This window comes from Hyla sarda, unplaced genomic scaffold, assembly GCF_029499605.1.
Source record: "Hyla sarda isolate aHylSar1 unplaced genomic scaffold, aHylSar1.hap1 scaffold_3434, whole genome shotgun sequence".
In the NCBI taxonomy this organism is placed as follows: Eukaryota; Metazoa; Chordata; class Amphibia; order Anura; family Hylidae; genus Hyla; species Hyla sarda.
Genome location: NW_026610191.1, coordinates 1 through 17,026, shown reverse-complemented (window position 1 = coordinate 17,026; position 17,026 = coordinate 1). Strand labels below are relative to the sequence as shown.

Here is a 17,026-nt window from a genome sequence, read left to right as displayed (position 1 = left end):
GCAGCCAGGCATGTGTAAATATAAGAGTTAAAAGCAGCCCAGCCAGGAAATGGCCAGGCTTTGAGCAGGCTGAGGCTGAAGGGGCCAGCCCGAGCAAGGGCTCCCTGTGCAAAGCAGTTTGTGTACGTAAGCCATAGAGCCAGTGAGCTGAAGCAGCCTTGGAGCTGGGCTGAGTGCGTGGAAAGGAGGGGGGCAGGAAGCAGGCCCAGTGCTGAGCAGCAGGCAGGCAGGCAGGCTGCAGAGTAGAAGAGCTGCAAATGAGAGGCTCGTCTCTGCCTACGGCCACACCACCCTGAACACGCCCGATCTCGTCTGATCTCGGAAGCTAAGCAGGGTCGGGCCTGGTTAGTACTTGGATGGGAGACCGCCTGGGAATACCAGGTGCTGTAGGCTTTTTGCTTTTTCTCACTTCAACCAGCAGGGGTAGTCTCCCCTATGCCTTTTTTACATTCACTTTCTTAGCTGCACATTTGCTTCTTTTCTTCTTTTTTTATGGCCTTTCTCCCTTGTGTTGTTTATGTGACGTCACAGTACGGGATATGCTCCTACAGTCCTATCAGCTTGAGTCCCTGCACGTCCCCAGGGCTCACCTGCAATGTACGCAGGGGTGCGCTACCTGCTGTCCAGCCCTTTGCGCAACGGTCCGCGGCCTGGAGGAAAGCTGCTTGTGCGACAGAGTGGGGCCAGCCAGTGTCTACCGGCCACACCACCCTGGGTATGCCTGATCTCGGAAGCCAAGCAGGGTCGGGCTCGGACAGTACTGGGATGGTTGACCTCCTGGGAATACCGGGTGCTGTAGACAGGTTGCGATGTTTCTTTACACTTTCTCCTCTGGCCCAGCCTGGGAAGGCACTTTCCCGAATATCGGGGGGGGGGGGGAGATTTACGAAAACCTGTTTTGGGGGAAAAGTTGGCCCATTGCCCGTAAGCATCCAATGAGATGGCTTCTTCCAGTTTCAAAAAGGTAGCAAATAAAAAATGAAAAGAAGCAATGTGATCGGTTGCTACGGGCAACTGCTCCGCTTTTTCTCTGCGCAGGTTTTGACGAATCTCCCCCATTCAACTTGGGGCAAGCCAGAGCTGGAAGCCGCAGAGGCCTGTGTGCCGGTTTGCTGCTTGCTACTGTCAGCACACAATCCGTCCATCCAGCTCCGTGTCCCGGCCAGAAAAGCTCATTGCCCCTGCAGCCAGGCATGTGTAAATATAAGAGTTAAAAGCAGCCCAGCCAGGAAATGGCCAGGCTTTGAGCAGGCTGAGGCTGAAGGGGCCAGCCCGAGCAAGGGCTCCCTGTGCAAAGCAGTTTGTGTACGTAAGCCATAGAGCCAGTGAGCTGAAGCAGCCTTGGAGCTGGGCTGAGTGCGTGGAAAGGAGGGGGGCAGGAAGCAGGTCCAGTGCTGAGCAGCAGGCAGGCTGCAGAGTAGAAGAGCTGCAAATGAGAGGCTCGTCTCTGCCTACGGCCACACCACCCTGAACACGCCCGATCTCGTCTGATCTCGGAAGCTAAGCAGGGTCGGGCCTGGTTAGTACTTGGATGGGAGACCGCCTGGGAATACCAGGTGCTGTAGGCTTTTTGCTTTTTCTCACTTCAACCAGCAGGGGTCAGTCTCCCCTATGCCTTTTTTACATTCACTTTCTTAGCTGCACATTTGCTTCTTTTCTTCTTTTTTTATGGCCTTTCTCCCTTGTGTTGTTTATGTGACGTCACAGTACGGGATATGCTCCTACAGTCCTATCAGCTTGAGTCCCTGCACGTCCCCAGGGCTCACCTGCAATGTACGCAGGGGTGCGCTACCTGCTGTCCAGCCCTTTGCGCAACGGTCCGCGGCCTGGAGGAAAGCTGCTTGTGCGACAGAGTGGGGCCAGCCAGTGTCTACCGGCCACACCACCCTGGGTATGCCCGATCTCGTCTGATCTCGGAAGCCAAGCAGGGTCGGGCTCGGACAGTACTGGGATGGTTGACCTCCTGGGAATACCGGGTGCTGTAGACAGGTTGCGATGTTTCTTTACACTTTCTCCTCTGGCCCAGCCTGGGAAGGCACTTTCCCGAATATCGGGGGGGGGGGGGGGAGATTTACGAAAACCTGTTTTGGGGGAAAAGTTGGCCCATTGCCCGTAAGCATCCAATGAGATGGCTTCTTCCAGTTTCAAAAAGGTAGCAAATAAAAAATGAAAAGAAGCAATGTGATCGGTTGCTACGGGCAACTGCTCCGCTTTTTCTCTGCGCAGGTTTTGACGAATCTCCCCCATTCAACTTGGGGCAAGCCAGAGCTGGAAGCCGCAGAGGCCTGTGTGCCGGTTTGCTGCTTGCTACTGTCAGCACACAATCCGTCCATCCAGCTCCATGTCCCGGCCAGAAAAGCTCATTGCCCCTGCAGCCAGGCATGTGTAAATATAAGAGTTAAAAGCAGCCCAGCCAGGAAATGGCCAGGCTTTGAGCAGGCTGAGGCTGAAGGGGCCAGCCCGAGCAAGGGCTCCCTGTGCAAAGCAGTTTGTGTACGTAAGCCATAGAGCCAGTGAGCTGAAGCAGCCTTGGAGCTGGGCTGAGTGCGTGGAAAGGAGGGGGGCAGGAAGCAGGCCCAGTGCTGAGCAGCAGGCAGGCAGGCAGGCAGGCTGCAGAGTAGAAGAGCTGCAAATGAGAGGCTCGTCTCTGCCTACGGCCACACCACCCTGAACACGCCCGATCTCATCTGATCTCGGAAGCTAAGCAGGGTCGGGCCTGGTTAGTACTTGGATGGGAGACCGCCTGGGAATACCAGGTGCTGTAGGCTTTTTGCTTTTTCTCACTTCAACCAGCAGGGGTCAGTCTCCCCTATGCCTTTTTTACATTCACTTTCTTAGCTGCACATTTGCTTCTTTTCTTCTTTTTTTATGGCCTTTCTCCCTTGTGTTGTTTATGTGACGTCACAGTACGGGATATGCTCCTACAGTCCTATCAGCTTGAGTCCCTGCACGTCCCCAGGGCTCACCTGCAATGTACGCAGGGGTGCGCTACCTGCTGTCCAGCCCTTTGCGCAACGGTCCGCGGCCTGGAGGAAAGCTGCTTGTGCGACAGAGTGGGGCCAGCCAGTGTCTACCGGCCACACCACCCTGGGTATGCCCGATCTCGTCTGATCTCGGAAGCCAAGCAGGGTCGGGCTCGGACAGTACTGGGATGGTTGACCTCCTGGGAATACCGGGTGCTGTAGACAGGTTGCGATGTTTCTTTACACTTTCTCCTCTGGCCCAGCCTGGGAAGGCACTTTCCCGAATATCGGGGGGGGGGGGGGGGGGAGATTTACGAAAACCTGTTTTGGGGGAAAAGTTGGCCCATTGCCCGTAAGCATCCAATGAGATGGCTTCTTCCAGTTTCAAAAAGGTAGCAAATAAAAAATGAAAAGAAGCAATGTGATCGGTTGCTACGGGCAACTGCTCCGCTTTTTCTCTGCGCAGGTTTTGACGAATCTCCCCCATTCAACTTGGGGCAAGCCAGAGCTGGAAGCCGCAGAGGCCTGTGTGCCGGTTTGCTGCTTGCTACTGTCAGCACACAATCCGTCCATCCAGCTCCGTGTCCCGGCCAGAAAAGCTCATTGCCCCTGCAGCCAGGCATGTGTAAATATAAGAGTTAAAAGCAGCCCAGCCAGGAAATGGCCAGGCTTTGAGCAGGCTGAGGCTGAAGGGGCCAGCCCGAGCAAGGGCTCCCTGTGCAAAGCAGTTTGTGTACGTAAGCCATAGAGCCAGTGAGCTGAAGCAGCCTTGGAGCTGGGCTGAGTGCGTGGAAAGGAGGGGGGCAGGAAGCAGGCCCAGTGCTGAGCAGCAGGCAGGCAGGCAGGCTGCAGAGTAGAAGAGCTGCAAATGAGAGGCTCGTCTCTGCCTACGGCCACACCACCCTGAACACGCCCGATCTCGTCTGATCTCGGAAGCCAAGCAGGGTTGGGCTCGGACAGTACTGGGATGGTTGACCTCCTGGGAATACCGGGTGCTGTAGACAGGTTGCGATGTTTCTTTACACTTTCTCCTCTGGCCCAGCCTGGGAAGGCACTTTCCCGAATATCGGGGGGGGGGGGAGATTTACGAAAACCTGTTTTGGGGGAAAAGTTGGCCCATTGCCCGTAAGCATCCAATGAGATGGCTTCTTCCAGTTTCAAAAAGGTAGCAAATAAAAAATGAAAAGAAGCAATGTGATCGGTTGCTACGGGCAACTGCTCCGCTTTTTCTCTGCGCAGGTTTTGACGAATCTCCCCCATTCAACTTGGGGCAAGCCAGAGCTGGAAGCCGCAGAGGCCTGTGTGCCGGTTTGCTGCTTGCTACTGTCAGCACACAATCCGTCCATCCAGCTCCGTGTCCCGGCCAGAAAAGCTCATTGCCCCTGCAGCCAGGCATGTGTAAATATAAGAGTTAAAAGCAGCCCAGCCAGGAAATGGCCAGGCTTTGAGCAGGCTGAGGCTGAAGGGGCCAGCCCGAGCAAGGGCTCCCTGTGCAAAGCAGTTTGTGTACGTAAGCCATAGAGCCAGTGAGCTGAAGCAGCCTTGGAGCTGGGCTGAGTGCGTGGAAAGGAGGGGGGCAGGAAGCAGGCCCAGTGCTGAGCAGCAGGCAGGCAGGCAGGCTGCAGAGTAGAAGAGCTGCAAATGAGAGGCTCGTCTCTGCCTACGGCCACACCACCCTGAACACGCCCGATCTCGTCTGATCTCGGAAGCCAAGCAGGGTTGGGCTCGGACAGTACTGGGATGGTTGACCTCCTGGGAATACCGGGTGCTGTAGACAGGTTGCGATGTTTCTTTACACTTTCTCCTCTGGCCCAGCCTGGGAAGGCACTTTCCCGAATATCGGGGGGGGGGGGAGATTTACGAAAACCTGTTTTGGGGGAAAAGTTGGCCCATTGCCCGTAAGCATCCAATGAGATGGCTTCTTCCAGTTTCAAAAAGGTAGCAAATAAAAAATGAAAAGAAGCAATGTGATCGGTTGCTACGGGCAACTGCTCCGCTTTTTCTCTGCGCAGGTTTTGACGAATCTCCCCCATTCAACTTGGGGCAAGCCAGAGCTGGAAGCCGCAGAGGCCTGTGTGCCGGTTTGCTGCTTGCTACTGTCAGCACACAATCCGTCCATCCAGCTCCGTGTCCCGGCCAGAAAAGCTCATTGCCCCTGCAGCCAGGCATGTGTAAATATAAGAGTTAAAAGCAGCCCAGCCAGGAAATGGCCAGGCTTTGAGCAGGCTGAGGCTGAAGGGGCCAGCCCGAGCAAGGGCTCCCTGTGCAAAGCAGTTTGTGTACGTAAGCCATAGAGCCAGTGAGCTGAAGCAGCCTTGGAGCTGGGCTGAGTGCGTGGAAAGGAGGGGGGCAGGAAGCAGGCCCAGTGCTGAGCAGCAGGCAGGCAGGCAGGCTGCAGAGTAGAAGAGCTGCAAATGAGAGGCTCGTCTCTGCCTACGGCCACACCACCCTGAACACGCCCGATCTCGTCTGATCTCGGAAGCCAAGCAGGGTTGGGCTCGGACAGTACTGGGATGGTTGACCTCCTGGGAATACCGGGTGCTGTAGACAGGTTGCGATGTTTCTTTACACTTTCTCCTCTGGCCCAGCCTGGGAAGGCACTTTCCCGAATATCGGGGGGGGGGGAGATTTACGAAAACCTGTTTTGGGGGAAAAGTTGGCCCATTGCCCGTAAGCATCCAATGAGATGGCTTCTTCCAGTTTCAAAAAGGTAGCAAATAAAAAATGAAAAGAAGCAATGTGATCGGTTGCTACGGGCAACTGCTCCGCTTTTTCTCTGCGCAGGTTTTGACGAATCTCCCCCATTCAACTTGGGGCAAGCCAGAGCTGGAAGCCGCAGAGGCCTGTGTGCCGGTTTGCTGCTTGCTACTGTCAGCACACAATCCGTCCATCCAGCTCCGTGTCCCGGCCAGAAAAGCTCATTGCCCCTGCAGCCAGGCATGTGTAAATATAAGAGTTAAAAGCAGCCCAGCCAGGAAATGGCCAGGCTTTGAGCAGGCTGAGGCTGAAGGGGCCAGCCCGAGCAAGGGCTCCCTGTGCAAAGCAGTTTGTGTACGTAAGCCATAGAGCCAGTGAGCTGAAGCAGCCTTGGAGCTGGGCTGAGTGCGTGGAAAGGAGGGGGGCAGGAAGCAGGCCCAGTGCTGAGCAGCAGGCAGGCAGGCTGCAGAGTAGAAGAGCTGCAAATGAGAGGCTCGTCTCTGCCTACGGCCACACCACCCTGAACACGCCCGATCTCGTCTGATCTCGGAAGCTAAGCAGGGTCGGGCCTGGTTAGTACTTGGATGGGAGACCGCCTGGGAATACCAGGTGCTGTAGGCTTTTTGCTTTTTCTCACTTCAACCAGCAGGGGTCAGTCTCCCCTATGCCTTTTTTACATTCACTTTCTTAGCTGCACATTTGCTTCTTTTCTTCTTTTTTTATGGCCTTTCTCCCTTGTGTTGTTTATGTGACGTCACAGTACGGGATATGCTCCTACAGTCCTATCAGCTTGAGTCCCTGCACGTCCCCAGGGCTCACCTGCAATGTACGCAGGGGTGCGCTACCTGCTGTCCAGCCCTTTGCGCAACGGTCCGCGGCCTGGAGGAAAGCTGCTTGTGCGACAGAGTGGGGCCAGCCAGTGTCTACCGGCCACACCACCCTGGGTATGCCCGATCTCGTCTGATCTCGGAAGCCAAGCAGGGTCGGGCTCGGACAGTACTGGGATGGTTGACCTCCTGGGAATACCGGGTGCTGTAGACAGGTTGCGATGTTTCTTTACACTTTCTCCTCTGGCCCAGCCTGGGAAGGCACTTTCCCGAATATCGGGGGGGGGGGGAGATTTACGAAAACCTGTTTTGGGGGAAAAGTTGGCCCATTGCCCGTAAGCATCCAATGAGATGGCTTCTTCCAGTTTCAAAAAGGTAGCAAATAAAAAATGAAAAGAAGCAATGTGATCGGTTGCTACGGGCAACTGCTCCGCTTTTTCTCTGCGCAGGTTTTGACGAATCTCCCCCATTCAACTTGGGGCAAGCCAGAGCTGGAAGCCGCAGAGGCCTGTGTGCCGGTTTGCTGCTTGCTACTGTCAGCACACAATCCGTCCATCCAGCTCCGTGTCCCGGCCAGAAAAGCTCATTGCCCCTGCAGCCAGGCATGTGTAAATATAAGAGTTAAAAGCAGCCCAGCCAGGAAATGGCCAGGCTTTGAGCAGGCTGAGGCTGAAGGGGCCAGCCCGAGCAAGGGCTCCCTGTGCAAAGCAGTTTGTGTACGTAAGCCATAGAGCCAGTGAGCTGAAGCAGCCTTGGAGCTGGGCTGAGTGCGTGGAAAGGAGGGGGGCAGGAAGCAGGCCCAGTGCTGAGCAGCAGGCAGGCAGGCAGGCAGGCTGCAGAGTAGAAGAGCTGCAAATGAGAGGCTCGTCTCTGCCTACGGCCACACCACCCTGAACACGCCCGATCTCGTCTGATCTCGGAAGCTAAGCAGGGTCGGGCCTGGTTAGTACTTGGATGGGAGACCGCCTGGGAATACCAGGTGCTGTAGGCTTTTTGCTTTTTCTCACTTCAACCAGCAGGGGTCAGTCTCCCCTATGCCTTTTTTACATTCACTTTCTTAGCTGCACATTTGCTTCTTTTCTTCTTTTTTTATGGCCTTTCTCCCTTGTGTTGTTTATGTGACGTCACAGTACGGGATATGCTCCTACAGTCCTATCAGCTTGAGTCCCTGCACGTCCCCAGGGCTCACCTGCAATGTACGCAGGGGTGCGCTACCTGCTGTCCAGCCCTTTGCGCAACGGTCCGCGGCCTGGAGGAAAGCTGCTTGTGCGACAGAGTGGGGCCAGCCAGTGTCTACCGGCCACACCACCCTGGGTATGCCCGATCTCGTCTGATCTCGGAAGCCAAGCAGGGTCGGGCTCGGACAGTACTGGGATGGTTGACCTCCTGGGAATACCGGGTGCTGTAGACAGGTTGCGATGTTTCTTTACACTTTCTCCTCTGGCCCAGCCTGGGAAGGCACTTTCCCGAATATCGGGGGGGGGGGGGGGGGGAGATTTACGAAAACCTGTTTTGGGGGAAAAGTTGGCCCATTGCCCGTAAGCATCCAATGAGATGGCTTCTTCCAGTTTCAAAAAGGTAGCAAATAAAAAATGAAAAGAAGCAATGTGATCGGTTGCTACGGGCAACTGCTCCGCTTTTTCTCTGCGCAGGTTTTGACGAATCTCCCCCATTCAACTTGGGGCAAGCCAGAGCTGGAAGCCGCAGAGGCCTGTGTGCCGGTTTGCTGCTTGCTACTGTCAGCACACAATCCGTCCATCCAGCTCCGTGTCCCGGCCAGAAAAGCTCATTGCCCCTGCAGCCAGGCATGTGTAAATATAAGAGTTAAAAGCAGCCCAGCCAGGAAATGGCCAGGCTTTGAGCAGGCTGAGGCTGAAGGGGCCAGCCCGAGCAAGGGCTCCCTGTGCAAAGCAGTTTGTGTACGTAAGCCATAGAGCCAGTGAGCTGAAGCAGCCTTGGAGCTGGGCTGAGTGCGTGGAAAGGAGGGGGGCAGGAAGCAGGCCCAGTGCTGAGCAGCAGGCAGGCAGGCAGGCTGCAGAGTAGAAGAGCTGCAAATGAGAGGCTCGTCTCTGCCTACGGCCACACCACCCTGAACACGCCCGATCTCGTCTGATCTCGGAAGCCAAGCAGGGTTGGGCTCGGACAGTACTGGGATGGTTGACCTCCTGGGAATACCGGGTGCTGTAGACAGGTTGCGATGTTTCTTTACACTTTCTCCTCTGGCCCAGCCTGGGAAGGCACTTTCCCGAATATCGGGGGGGGGGGGAGATTTACGAAAACCTGTTTTGGGGGAAAAGTTGGCCCATTGCCCGTAAGCATCCAATGAGATGGCTTCTTCCAGTTTCAAAAAGGTAGCAAATAAAAAATGAAAAGAAGCAATGTGATCGGTTGCTACGGGCAACTGCTCCGCTTTTTCTCTGCGCAGGTTTTGACGAATCTCCCCCATTCAACTTGGGGCAAGCCAGAGCTGGAAGCCGCAGAGGCCTGTGTGCCGGTTTGCTGCTTGCTACTGTCAGCACACAATCCGTCCATCCAGCTCCGTGTCCCGGCCAGAAAAGCTCATTGCCCCTGCAGCCAGGCATGTGTAAATATAAGAGTTAAAAGCAGCCCAGCCAGGAAATGGCCAGGCTTTGAGCAGGCTGAGGCTGAAGGGGCCAGCCCGAGCAAGGGCTCCCTGTGCAAAGCAGTTTGTGTACGTAAGCCATAGAGCCAGTGAGCTGAAGCAGCCTTGGAGCTGGGCTGAGTGCGTGGAAAGGAGGGGGGCAGGAAGCAGGCCCAGTGCTGAGCAGCAGGCAGGCAGGCAGGCTGCAGAGTAGAAGAGCTGCAAATGAGAGACTCGTCTCTGCCTACGGCCACACCACCCTGAACACGCCCGATCTCGTCTGATCTCGGAAGCTAAGCAGGGTCGGGCCTGGTTAGTACTTGGATGGGAGACCGCCTGGGAATACCAGGTGCTGTAGGCTTTTTGCTTTTTCTCACTTCAACCAGCAGGGGTCAGTCTCCCCTATGCCTTTTTTACATTCACTTTCTTAGCTGCACATTTGCTTCTTTTCTTCTTTTTTTATGGCCTTTCTCCCTTGTGTTGTTTATGTGACGTCACAGTACGGGATATGCTCCTACAGTCCTATCAGCTTGAGTCCCTGCACGTCCCCAGGGCTCACCTGCAATGTACGCAGGGGTGCGCTACCTGCTGTCCAGCCCTTTGCGCAACGGTCCGCGGCCTGGAGGAAAGCTGCTTGTGCGACAGAGTGGGGCCAGCCAGTGTCTACCGGCCACACCACCCTGGGTATGCCTGATCTCGGAAGCCAAGCAGGGTCGGGCTCGGACAGTACTGGGATGGTTGACCTCCTGGGAATACCGGGTGCTGTAGACAGGTTGCGATGTTTCTTTACACTTTCTCCTCTGGCCCAGCCTGGGAAGGCACTTTCCCGAATATCGGGGGGGGGGGGAGATTTACGAAAACCTGTTTTGGGGGAAAAGTTGGCCCATTGCCCGTAAGCATCCAATGAGATGGCTTCTTCCAGTTTCAAAAAGGTAGCAAATAAAAAATGAAAAGAAGCAATGTGATCGGTTGCTACGGGCAACTGCTCCGCTTTTTCTCTGCGCAGGTTTTGACGAATCTCCCCCATTCAACTTGGGGCAAGCCAGAGCTGGAAGCCGCAGAGGCCTGTGTGCCGGTTTGCTGCTTGCTACTGTCAGCACACAATCCGTCCATCCAGCTCCGTGTCCCGGCCAGAAAAGCTCATTGCCCCTGCAGCCAGGCATGTGTAAATATAAGAGTTAAAAGCAGCCCAGCCAGGAAATGGCCAGGCTTTGAGCAGGCTGAGGCTGAAGGGGCCAGCCCGAGCAAGGGCTCCCTGTGCAAAGCAGTTTGTGTACGTAAGCCATAGAGCCAGTGAGCTGAAGCAGCCTTGGAGCTGGGCTGAGTGCGTGGAAAGGAGGGGGGCAGGAAGCAGGTCCAGTGCTGAGCAGCAGGCAGGCTGCAGAGTAGAAGAGCTGCAAATGAGAGGCTCGTCTCTGCCTACGGCCACACCACCCTGAACACGCCCGATCTCGTCTGATCTCGGAAGCTAAGCAGGGTCGGGCCTGGTTAGTACTTGGATGGGAGACCGCCTGGGAATACCAGGTGCTGTAGGCTTTTTGCTTTTTCTCACTTCAACCAGCAGGGGTCAGTCTCCCCTATGCCTTTTTTACATTCACTTTCTTAGCTGCACATTTGCTTCTTTTCTTCTTTTTTTATGGCCTTTCTCCCTTGTGTTGTTTATGTGACGTCACAGTACGGGATATGCTCCTACAGTCCTATCAGCTTGAGTCCCTGCACGTCCCCAGGGCTCACCTGCAATGTACGCAGGGGTGCGCTACCTGCTGTCCAGCCCTTTGCGCAACGGTCCGCGGCCTGGAGGAAAGCTGCTTGTGCGACAGAGTGGGGCCAGCCAGTGTCTACCGGCCACACCACCCTGGGTATGCCCGATCTCGTCTGATCTCGGAAGCCAAGCAGGGTCGGGCTCGGACAGTACTGGGATGGTTGACCTCCTGGGAATACCGGGTGCTGTAGACAGGTTGCGATGTTTCTTTACACTTTCTCCTCTGGCCCAGCCTGGGAAGGCACTTTCCCGAATATCGGGGGGGGGGGGGGAGATTTACGAAAACCTGTTTTGGGGGAAAAGTTGGCCCATTGCCCGTAAGCATCCAATGAGATGGCTTCTTCCAGTTTCAAAAAGGTAGCAAATAAAAAATGAAAAGAAGCAATGTGATCGGTTGCTACGGGCAACTGCTCCGCTTTTTCTCTGCGCAGGTTTTGACGAATCTCCCCCATTCAACTTGGGGCAAGCCAGAGCTGGAAGCCGCAGAGGCCTGTGTGCCGGTTTGCTGCTTGCTACTGTCAGCACACAATCCGTCCATCCAGCTCCGTGTCCCGGCCAGAAAAGCTCATTGCCCCTGCAGCCAGGCATGTGTAAATATAAGAGTTAAAAGCAGCCCAGCCAGGAAATGGCCAGGCTTTGAGCAGGCTGAGGCTGAAGGGGCCAGCCCGAGCAAGGGCTCCCTGTGCAAAGCAGTTTGTGTACGTAAGCCATAGAGCCAGTGAGCTGAAGCAGCCTTGGAGCTGGGCTGAGTGCGTGGAAAGGAGGGGGGCAGGAAGCAGGCCCAGTGCTGAGCAGCAGGCAGGCAGGCAGGCAGGCTGCAGAGTAGAAGAGCTGCAAATGAGAGGCTCGTCTCTGCCTACGGCCACACCACCCTGAACACGCCCGATCTCATCTGATCTCGGAAGCTAAGCAGGGTCGGGCCTGGTTAGTACTTGGATGGGAGACCGCCTGGGAATACCAGGTGCTGTAGGCTTTTTGCTTTTTCTCACTTCAACCAGCAGGGGTCAGTCTCCCCTATGCCTTTTTTACATTCACTTTCTTAGCTGCACATTTGCTTCTTTTCTTCTTTTTTTATGGCCTTTCTCCCTTGTGTTGTTTATGTGACGTCACAGTACGGGATATGCTCCTACAGTCCTATCAGCTTGAGTCCCTGCACGTCCCCAGGGCTCACCTGCAATGTACGCAGGGGTGCGCTACCTGCTGTCCAGCCCTTTGCGCAACGGTCCGCGGCCTGGAGGAAAGCTGCTTGTGCGACAGAGTGGGGCCAGCCAGTGTCTACCGGCCACACCACCCTGGGTATGCCCGATCTCGTCTGATCTCGGAAGCCAAGCAGGGTCGGGCTCGGACAGTACTGGGATGGTTGACCTCCTGGGAATACCGGGTGCTGTAGACAGGTTGCGATGTTTCTTTACACTTTCTCCTCTGGCCCAGCCTGGGAAGGCACTTTCCCGAATATCGGGGGGGGGGGGGGGGGGGGAGATTTACGAAAACCTGTTTTGGGGGAAAAGTTGGCCCATTGCCCGTAAGCATCCAATGAGATGGCTTCTTCCAGTTTCAAAAAGGTAGCAAATAAAAAATGAAAAGAAGCAATGTGATCGGTTGCTACGGGCAACTGCTCCGCTTTTTCTCTGCGCAGGTTTTGACGAATCTCCCCCATTCAACTTGGGGCAAGCCAGAGCTGGAAGCCGCAGAGGCCTGTGTGCCGGTTTGCTGCTTGCTACTGTCAGCACACAATCCGTCCATCCAGCTCCGTGTCCCGGCCAGAAAAGCTCATTGCCCCTGCAGCCAGGCATGTGTAAATATAAGAGTTAAAAGCAGCCCAGCCAGGAAATGGCCAGGCTTTGAGCAGGCTGAGGCTGAAGGGGCCAGCCCGAGCAAGGGCTCCCTGTGCAAAGCAGTTTGTGTACGTAAGCCATAGAGCCAGTGAGCTGAAGCAGCCTTGGAGCTGGGCTGAGTGCGTGGAAAGGAGGGGGGCAGGAAGCAGGCCCAGTGCTGAGCAGCAGGCAGGCAGGCAGGCTGCAGAGTAGAAGAGCTGCAAATGAGAGGCTCGTCTCTGCCTACGGCCACACCACCCTGAACACGCCCGATCTCGTCTGATCTCGGAAGCCAAGCAGGGTTGGGCTCGGACAGTACTGGGATGGTTGACCTCCTGGGAATACCGGGTGCTGTAGACAGGTTGCGATGTTTCTTTACACTTTCTCCTCTGGCCCAGCCTGGGAAGGCACTTTCCCGAATATCGGGGGGGGGGGGAGATTTACGAAAACCTGTTTTGGGGGAAAAGTTGGCCCATTGCCCGTAAGCATCCAATGAGATGGCTTCTTCCAGTTTCAAAAAGGTAGCAAATAAAAAATGAAAAGAAGCAATGTGATCGGTTGCTACGGGCAACTGCTCCGCTTTTTCTCTGCGCAGGTTTTGACGAATCTCCCCCATTCAACTTGGGGCAAGCCAGAGCTGGAAGCCGCAGAGGCCTGTGTGCCGGTTTGCTGCTTGCTACTGTCAGCACACAATCCGTCCATCCAGCTCCGTGTCCCGGCCAGAAAAGCTCATTGCCCCTGCAGCCAGGCATGTGTAAATATAAGAGTTAAAAGCAGCCCAGCCAGGAAATGGCCAGGCTTTGAGCAGGCTGAGGCTGAAGGGGCCAGCCCGAGCAAGGGCTCCCTGTGCAAAGCAGTTTGTGTACGTAAGCCATAGAGCCAGTGAGCTGAAGCAGCCTTGGAGCTGGGCTGAGTGCGTGGAAAGGAGGGGGGCAGGAAGCAGGCCCAGTGCTGAGCAGCAGGCAGGCAGGCAGGCTGCAGAGTAGAAGAGCTGCAAATGAGAGGCTCGTCTCTGCCTACGGCCACACCACCCTGAACACGCCCGATCTCGTCTGATCTCGGAAGCCAAGCAGGGTTGGGCTCGGACAGTACTGGGATGGTTGACCTCCTGGGAATACCGGGTGCTGTAGACAGGTTGCGATGTTTCTTTACACTTTCTCCTCTGGCCCAGCCTGGGAAGGCACTTTCCCGAATATCGGGGGGGGGGGAGATTTACGAAAACCTGTTTTGGGGGAAAAGTTGGCCCATTGCCCGTAAGCATCCAATGAGATGGCTTCTTCCAGTTTCAAAAAGGTAGCAAATAAAAAATGAAAAGAAGCAATGTGATCGGTTGCTACGGGCAACTGCTCCGCTTTTTCTCTGCGCAGGTTTTGACGAATCTCCCCCATTCAACTTGGGGCAAGCCAGAGCTGGAAGCCGCAGAGGCCTGTGTGCCGGTTTGCTGCTTGCTACTGTCAGCACACAATCCGTCCATCCAGCTCCGTGTCCCGGCCAGAAAAGCTCATTGCCCCTGCAGCCAGGCATGTGTAAATATAAGAGTTAAAAGCAGCCCAGCCAGGAAATGGCCAGGCTTTGAGCAGGCTGAGGCTGAAGGGGCCAGCCCGAGCAAGGGCTCCCTGTGCAAAGCAGTTTGTGTACGTAAGCCATAGAGCCAGTGAGCTGAAGCAGCCTTGGAGCTGGGCTGAGTGCGTGGAAAGGAGGGGGGCAGGAAGCAGGCCCAGTGCTGAGCAGCAGGCAGGCAGGCTGCAGAGTAGAAGAGCTGCAAATGAGAGGCTCGTCTCTGCCTACGGCCACACCACCCTGAACACGCCCGATCTCGTCTGATCTCGGAAGCTAAGCAGGGTCGGGCCTGGTTAGTACTTGGATGGGAGACCGCCTGGGAATACCAGGTGCTGTAGGCTTTTTGCTTTTTCTCACTTCAACCAGCAGGGGTCAGTCTCCCCTATGCCTTTTTTACATTCACTTTCTTAGCTGCACATTTGCTTCTTTTCTTCTTTTTTTATGGCCTTTCTCCCTTGTGTTGTTTATGTGACGTCACAGTACGGGATATGCTCCTACAGTCCTATCAGCTTGAGTCCCTGCACGTCCCCAGGGCTCACCTGCAATGTACGCAGGGGTGCGCTACCTGCTGTCCAGCCCTTTGCGCAACGGTCCGCGGCCTGGAGGAAAGCTGCTTGTGCGACAGAGTGGGGCCAGCCAGTGTCTACCGGCCACACCACCCTGGGTATGCCCGATCTCGTCTGATCTCGGAAGCCAAGCAGGGTCGGGCTCGGACAGTACTGGGATGGTTGACCTCCTGGGAATACCGGGTGCTGTAGACAGGTTGCGATGTTTCTTTACACTTTCTCCTCTGGCCCAGCCTGGGAAGGCACTTTCCCGAATATCGGGGGGGGGGGGAGATTTACGAAAACCTGTTTTGGGGGAAAAGTTGGCCCATTGCCCGTAAGCATCCAATGAGATGGCTTCTTCCAGTTTCAAAAAGGTAGCAAATAAAAAATGAAAAGAAGCAATGTGATCGGTTGCTACGGGCAACTGCTCCGCTTTTTCTCTGCGCAGGTTTTGACGAATCTCCCCCATTCAACTTGGGGCAAGCCAGAGCTGGAAGCCGCAGAGGCCTGTGTGCCGGTTTGCTGCTTGCTACTGTCAGCACACAATCCGTCCATCCAGCTCCGTGTCCCGGCCAGAAAAGCTCATTGCCCCTGCAGCCAGGCATGTGTAAATATAAGAGTTAAAAGCAGCCCAGCCAGGAAATGGCCAGGCTTTGAGCAGGCTGAGGCTGAAGGGGCCAGCCCGAGCAAGGGCTCCCTGTGCAAAGCAGTTTGTGTACGTAAGCCATAGAGCCAGTGAGCTGAAGCAGCCTTGGAGCTGGGCTGAGTGCGTGGAAAGGAGGGGGGCAGGAAGCAGGCCCAGTGCTGAGCAGCAGGCAGGCAGGCAGGCAGGCTGCAGAGTAGAAGAGCTGCAAATGAGAGGCTCGTCTCTGCCTACGGCCACACCACCCTGAACACGCCCGATCTCGTCTGATCTCGGAAGCTAAGCAGGGTCGGGCCTGGTTAGTACTTGGATGGGAGACCGCCTGGGAATACCAGGTGCTGTAGGCTTTTTGCTTTTTCTCACTTCAACCAGCAGGGGTCAGTCTCCCCTATGCCTTTTTTACATTCACTTTCTTAGCTGCACATTTGCTTCTTTTCTTCTTTTTTTATGGCCTTTCTCCCTTGTGTTGTTTATGTGACGTCACAGTACGGGATATGCTCCTACAGTCCTATCAGCTTGAGTCCCTGCACGTCCCCAGGGCTCACCTGCAATGTACGCAGGGGTGCGCTACCTGCTGTCCAGCCCTTTGCGCAACGGTCCGCGGCCTGGAGGAAAGCTGCTTGTGCGACAGAGTGGGGCCAGCCAGTGTCTACCGGCCACACCACCCTGGGTATGCCCGATCTCGTCTGATCTCGGAAGCCAAGCAGGGTCGGGCTCGGACAGTACTGGGATGGTTGACCTCCTGGGAATACCGGGTGCTGTAGACAGGTTGCGATGTTTCTTTACACTTTCTCCTCTGGCCCAGCCTGGGAAGGCACTTTCCCGAATATCGGGGGGGGGGGGGGAGATTTACGAAAACCTGTTTTGGGGGAAAAGTTGGCCCATTGCCCGTAAGCATCCAATGAGATGGCTTCTTCCAGTTTCAAAAAGGTAGCAAATAAAAAATGAAAAGAAGCAATGTGATCGGTTGCTACGGGCAACTGCTCCGCTTTTTCTCTGCGCAGGTTTTGACGAATCTCCCCCATTCAACTTGGGGCAAGCCAGAGCTGGAAGCCGCAGAGGCCTGTGTGCCGGTTTGCTGCTTGCTACTGTCAGCACACAATCCGTCCATCCAGCTCCGTGTCCCGGCCAGAAAAGCTCATTGCCCCTGCAGCCAGGCATGTGTAAATATAAGAGTTAAAAGCAGCCCAGCCAGGAAATGGCCAGGCTTTGAGCAGGCTGAGGCTGAAGGGGCCAGCCCGAGCAAGGGCTCCCTGTGCAAAGCAGTTTGTGTACGTAAGCCATAGAGCCAGTGAGCTGAAGCAGCCTTGGAGCTGGGCTGAGTGCGTGGAAAGGAGGGGGGCAGGAAGCAGGCCCAGTGCTGAGCAGCAGGCAGGCAGGCAGGCAGGCTGCAGAGTAGAAGAGCTGCAAATGAGAGGCTCGTCTCTGCCTACGGCCACACCACCCTGAACACGCCCGATCTCATCTGATCTCGGAAGCTAAGCAGGGTCGGGCCTGGTTAGTACTTGGATGGGAGACCGCCTGGGAATACCAGGTGCTGTAGGCTTTTTGCTTTTTCTCACTTCAACCAGCAGGGGTCAGTCTCCCCTATGCCTTTTTTACATTCACTT

The 17,026-nt window shown here is 55.5% G+C and overlaps 17 non-coding genes and 10 pseudogenes across 17 annotated transcripts; all 27 read left to right on the top strand.

Moving 5' to 3' along the window:
• The first annotated feature begins 274 nt into the window (after positions 1–274).
• On the top strand, positions 275–393 carry LOC130330943 (5S ribosomal RNA). The gene has a single exon (XR_008873961.1). It is a non-coding gene; the product is annotated as a 5S ribosomal RNA (ribosomal RNA).
• A 299-nt stretch (positions 394–692) lies between these two features.
• On the top strand, positions 693–802 carry LOC130330963 (5S ribosomal RNA; annotated as a pseudogene).
• Positions 803–1,449: 647 nt separating this feature from the next.
• On the top strand, positions 1,450–1,568 carry LOC130330942 (5S ribosomal RNA). Its single transcript, XR_008873960.1, has one exon. It is a non-coding gene; the product is annotated as a 5S ribosomal RNA (ribosomal RNA).
• Positions 1,569–1,868: 300 nt separating this feature from the next.
• LOC130330959 (5S ribosomal RNA) lies at positions 1,869–1,988 on the top strand (annotated as a pseudogene).
• A 661-nt stretch (positions 1,989–2,649) lies between these two features.
• LOC130330960 (5S ribosomal RNA) lies at positions 2,650–2,768 on the top strand. The gene has a single exon (XR_008873969.1). It is a non-coding gene; the product is annotated as a 5S ribosomal RNA (ribosomal RNA).
• Positions 2,769–3,068: 300 nt separating this feature from the next.
• On the top strand, positions 3,069–3,188 carry LOC130330958 (5S ribosomal RNA; annotated as a pseudogene).
• A 660-nt stretch (positions 3,189–3,848) lies between these two features.
• On the top strand, positions 3,849–3,967 carry LOC130330951 (5S ribosomal RNA). The gene has a single exon (XR_008873968.1). It is a non-coding gene; the product is annotated as a 5S ribosomal RNA (ribosomal RNA).
• A 654-nt stretch (positions 3,968–4,621) lies between these two features.
• Positions 4,622–4,740, top strand: LOC130330949 (5S ribosomal RNA). The gene has a single exon (XR_008873967.1). It is a non-coding gene; the product is annotated as a 5S ribosomal RNA (ribosomal RNA).
• Positions 4,741–5,394: 654 nt separating this feature from the next.
• LOC130330947 (5S ribosomal RNA) lies at positions 5,395–5,513 on the top strand. The gene has a single exon (XR_008873965.1). It is a non-coding gene; the product is annotated as a 5S ribosomal RNA (ribosomal RNA).
• Positions 5,514–6,162: 649 nt separating this feature from the next.
• On the top strand, positions 6,163–6,281 carry LOC130330941 (5S ribosomal RNA). Its single transcript, XR_008873959.1, has one exon. It is a non-coding gene; the product is annotated as a 5S ribosomal RNA (ribosomal RNA).
• A 300-nt stretch (positions 6,282–6,581) lies between these two features.
• Positions 6,582–6,701, top strand: LOC130330957 (5S ribosomal RNA; annotated as a pseudogene).
• A 658-nt stretch (positions 6,702–7,359) lies between these two features.
• LOC130330940 (5S ribosomal RNA) lies at positions 7,360–7,478 on the top strand. Its single transcript, XR_008873958.1, has one exon. It is a non-coding gene; the product is annotated as a 5S ribosomal RNA (ribosomal RNA).
• Positions 7,479–7,778: 300 nt separating this feature from the next.
• On the top strand, positions 7,779–7,898 carry LOC130330956 (5S ribosomal RNA; annotated as a pseudogene).
• Positions 7,899–8,558: 660 nt separating this feature from the next.
• Positions 8,559–8,677, top strand: LOC130330946 (5S ribosomal RNA). The gene has a single exon (XR_008873964.1). It is a non-coding gene; the product is annotated as a 5S ribosomal RNA (ribosomal RNA).
• Positions 8,678–9,331: 654 nt separating this feature from the next.
• LOC130330938 (5S ribosomal RNA) lies at positions 9,332–9,450 on the top strand. The gene has a single exon (XR_008873957.1). It is a non-coding gene; the product is annotated as a 5S ribosomal RNA (ribosomal RNA).
• Positions 9,451–9,750: 300 nt separating this feature from the next.
• LOC130330962 (5S ribosomal RNA) lies at positions 9,751–9,860 on the top strand (annotated as a pseudogene).
• Positions 9,861–10,506: 646 nt separating this feature from the next.
• Positions 10,507–10,625, top strand: LOC130330937 (5S ribosomal RNA). Its single transcript, XR_008873956.1, has one exon. It is a non-coding gene; the product is annotated as a 5S ribosomal RNA (ribosomal RNA).
• A 300-nt stretch (positions 10,626–10,925) lies between these two features.
• Positions 10,926–11,045, top strand: LOC130330955 (5S ribosomal RNA; annotated as a pseudogene).
• Positions 11,046–11,705: 660 nt separating this feature from the next.
• LOC130330948 (5S ribosomal RNA) lies at positions 11,706–11,824 on the top strand. Its single transcript, XR_008873966.1, has one exon. It is a non-coding gene; the product is annotated as a 5S ribosomal RNA (ribosomal RNA).
• Positions 11,825–12,124: 300 nt separating this feature from the next.
• LOC130330954 (5S ribosomal RNA) lies at positions 12,125–12,244 on the top strand (annotated as a pseudogene).
• A 662-nt stretch (positions 12,245–12,906) lies between these two features.
• On the top strand, positions 12,907–13,025 carry LOC130330945 (5S ribosomal RNA). Its single transcript, XR_008873963.1, has one exon. It is a non-coding gene; the product is annotated as a 5S ribosomal RNA (ribosomal RNA).
• A 654-nt stretch (positions 13,026–13,679) lies between these two features.
• LOC130330944 (5S ribosomal RNA) lies at positions 13,680–13,798 on the top strand. The gene has a single exon (XR_008873962.1). It is a non-coding gene; the product is annotated as a 5S ribosomal RNA (ribosomal RNA).
• Positions 13,799–14,447: 649 nt separating this feature from the next.
• LOC130330965 (5S ribosomal RNA) lies at positions 14,448–14,566 on the top strand. The gene has a single exon (XR_008873971.1). It is a non-coding gene; the product is annotated as a 5S ribosomal RNA (ribosomal RNA).
• A 300-nt stretch (positions 14,567–14,866) lies between these two features.
• LOC130330953 (5S ribosomal RNA) lies at positions 14,867–14,986 on the top strand (annotated as a pseudogene).
• A 658-nt stretch (positions 14,987–15,644) lies between these two features.
• Positions 15,645–15,763, top strand: LOC130330964 (5S ribosomal RNA). Its single transcript, XR_008873970.1, has one exon. It is a non-coding gene; the product is annotated as a 5S ribosomal RNA (ribosomal RNA).
• A 300-nt stretch (positions 15,764–16,063) lies between these two features.
• On the top strand, positions 16,064–16,183 carry LOC130330952 (5S ribosomal RNA; annotated as a pseudogene).
• Positions 16,184–16,843: 660 nt separating this feature from the next.
• Positions 16,844–16,962, top strand: LOC130330936 (5S ribosomal RNA). Its single transcript, XR_008873955.1, has one exon. It is a non-coding gene; the product is annotated as a 5S ribosomal RNA (ribosomal RNA).
• Positions 16,963–17,026: the final 64 nt, after the last annotated feature.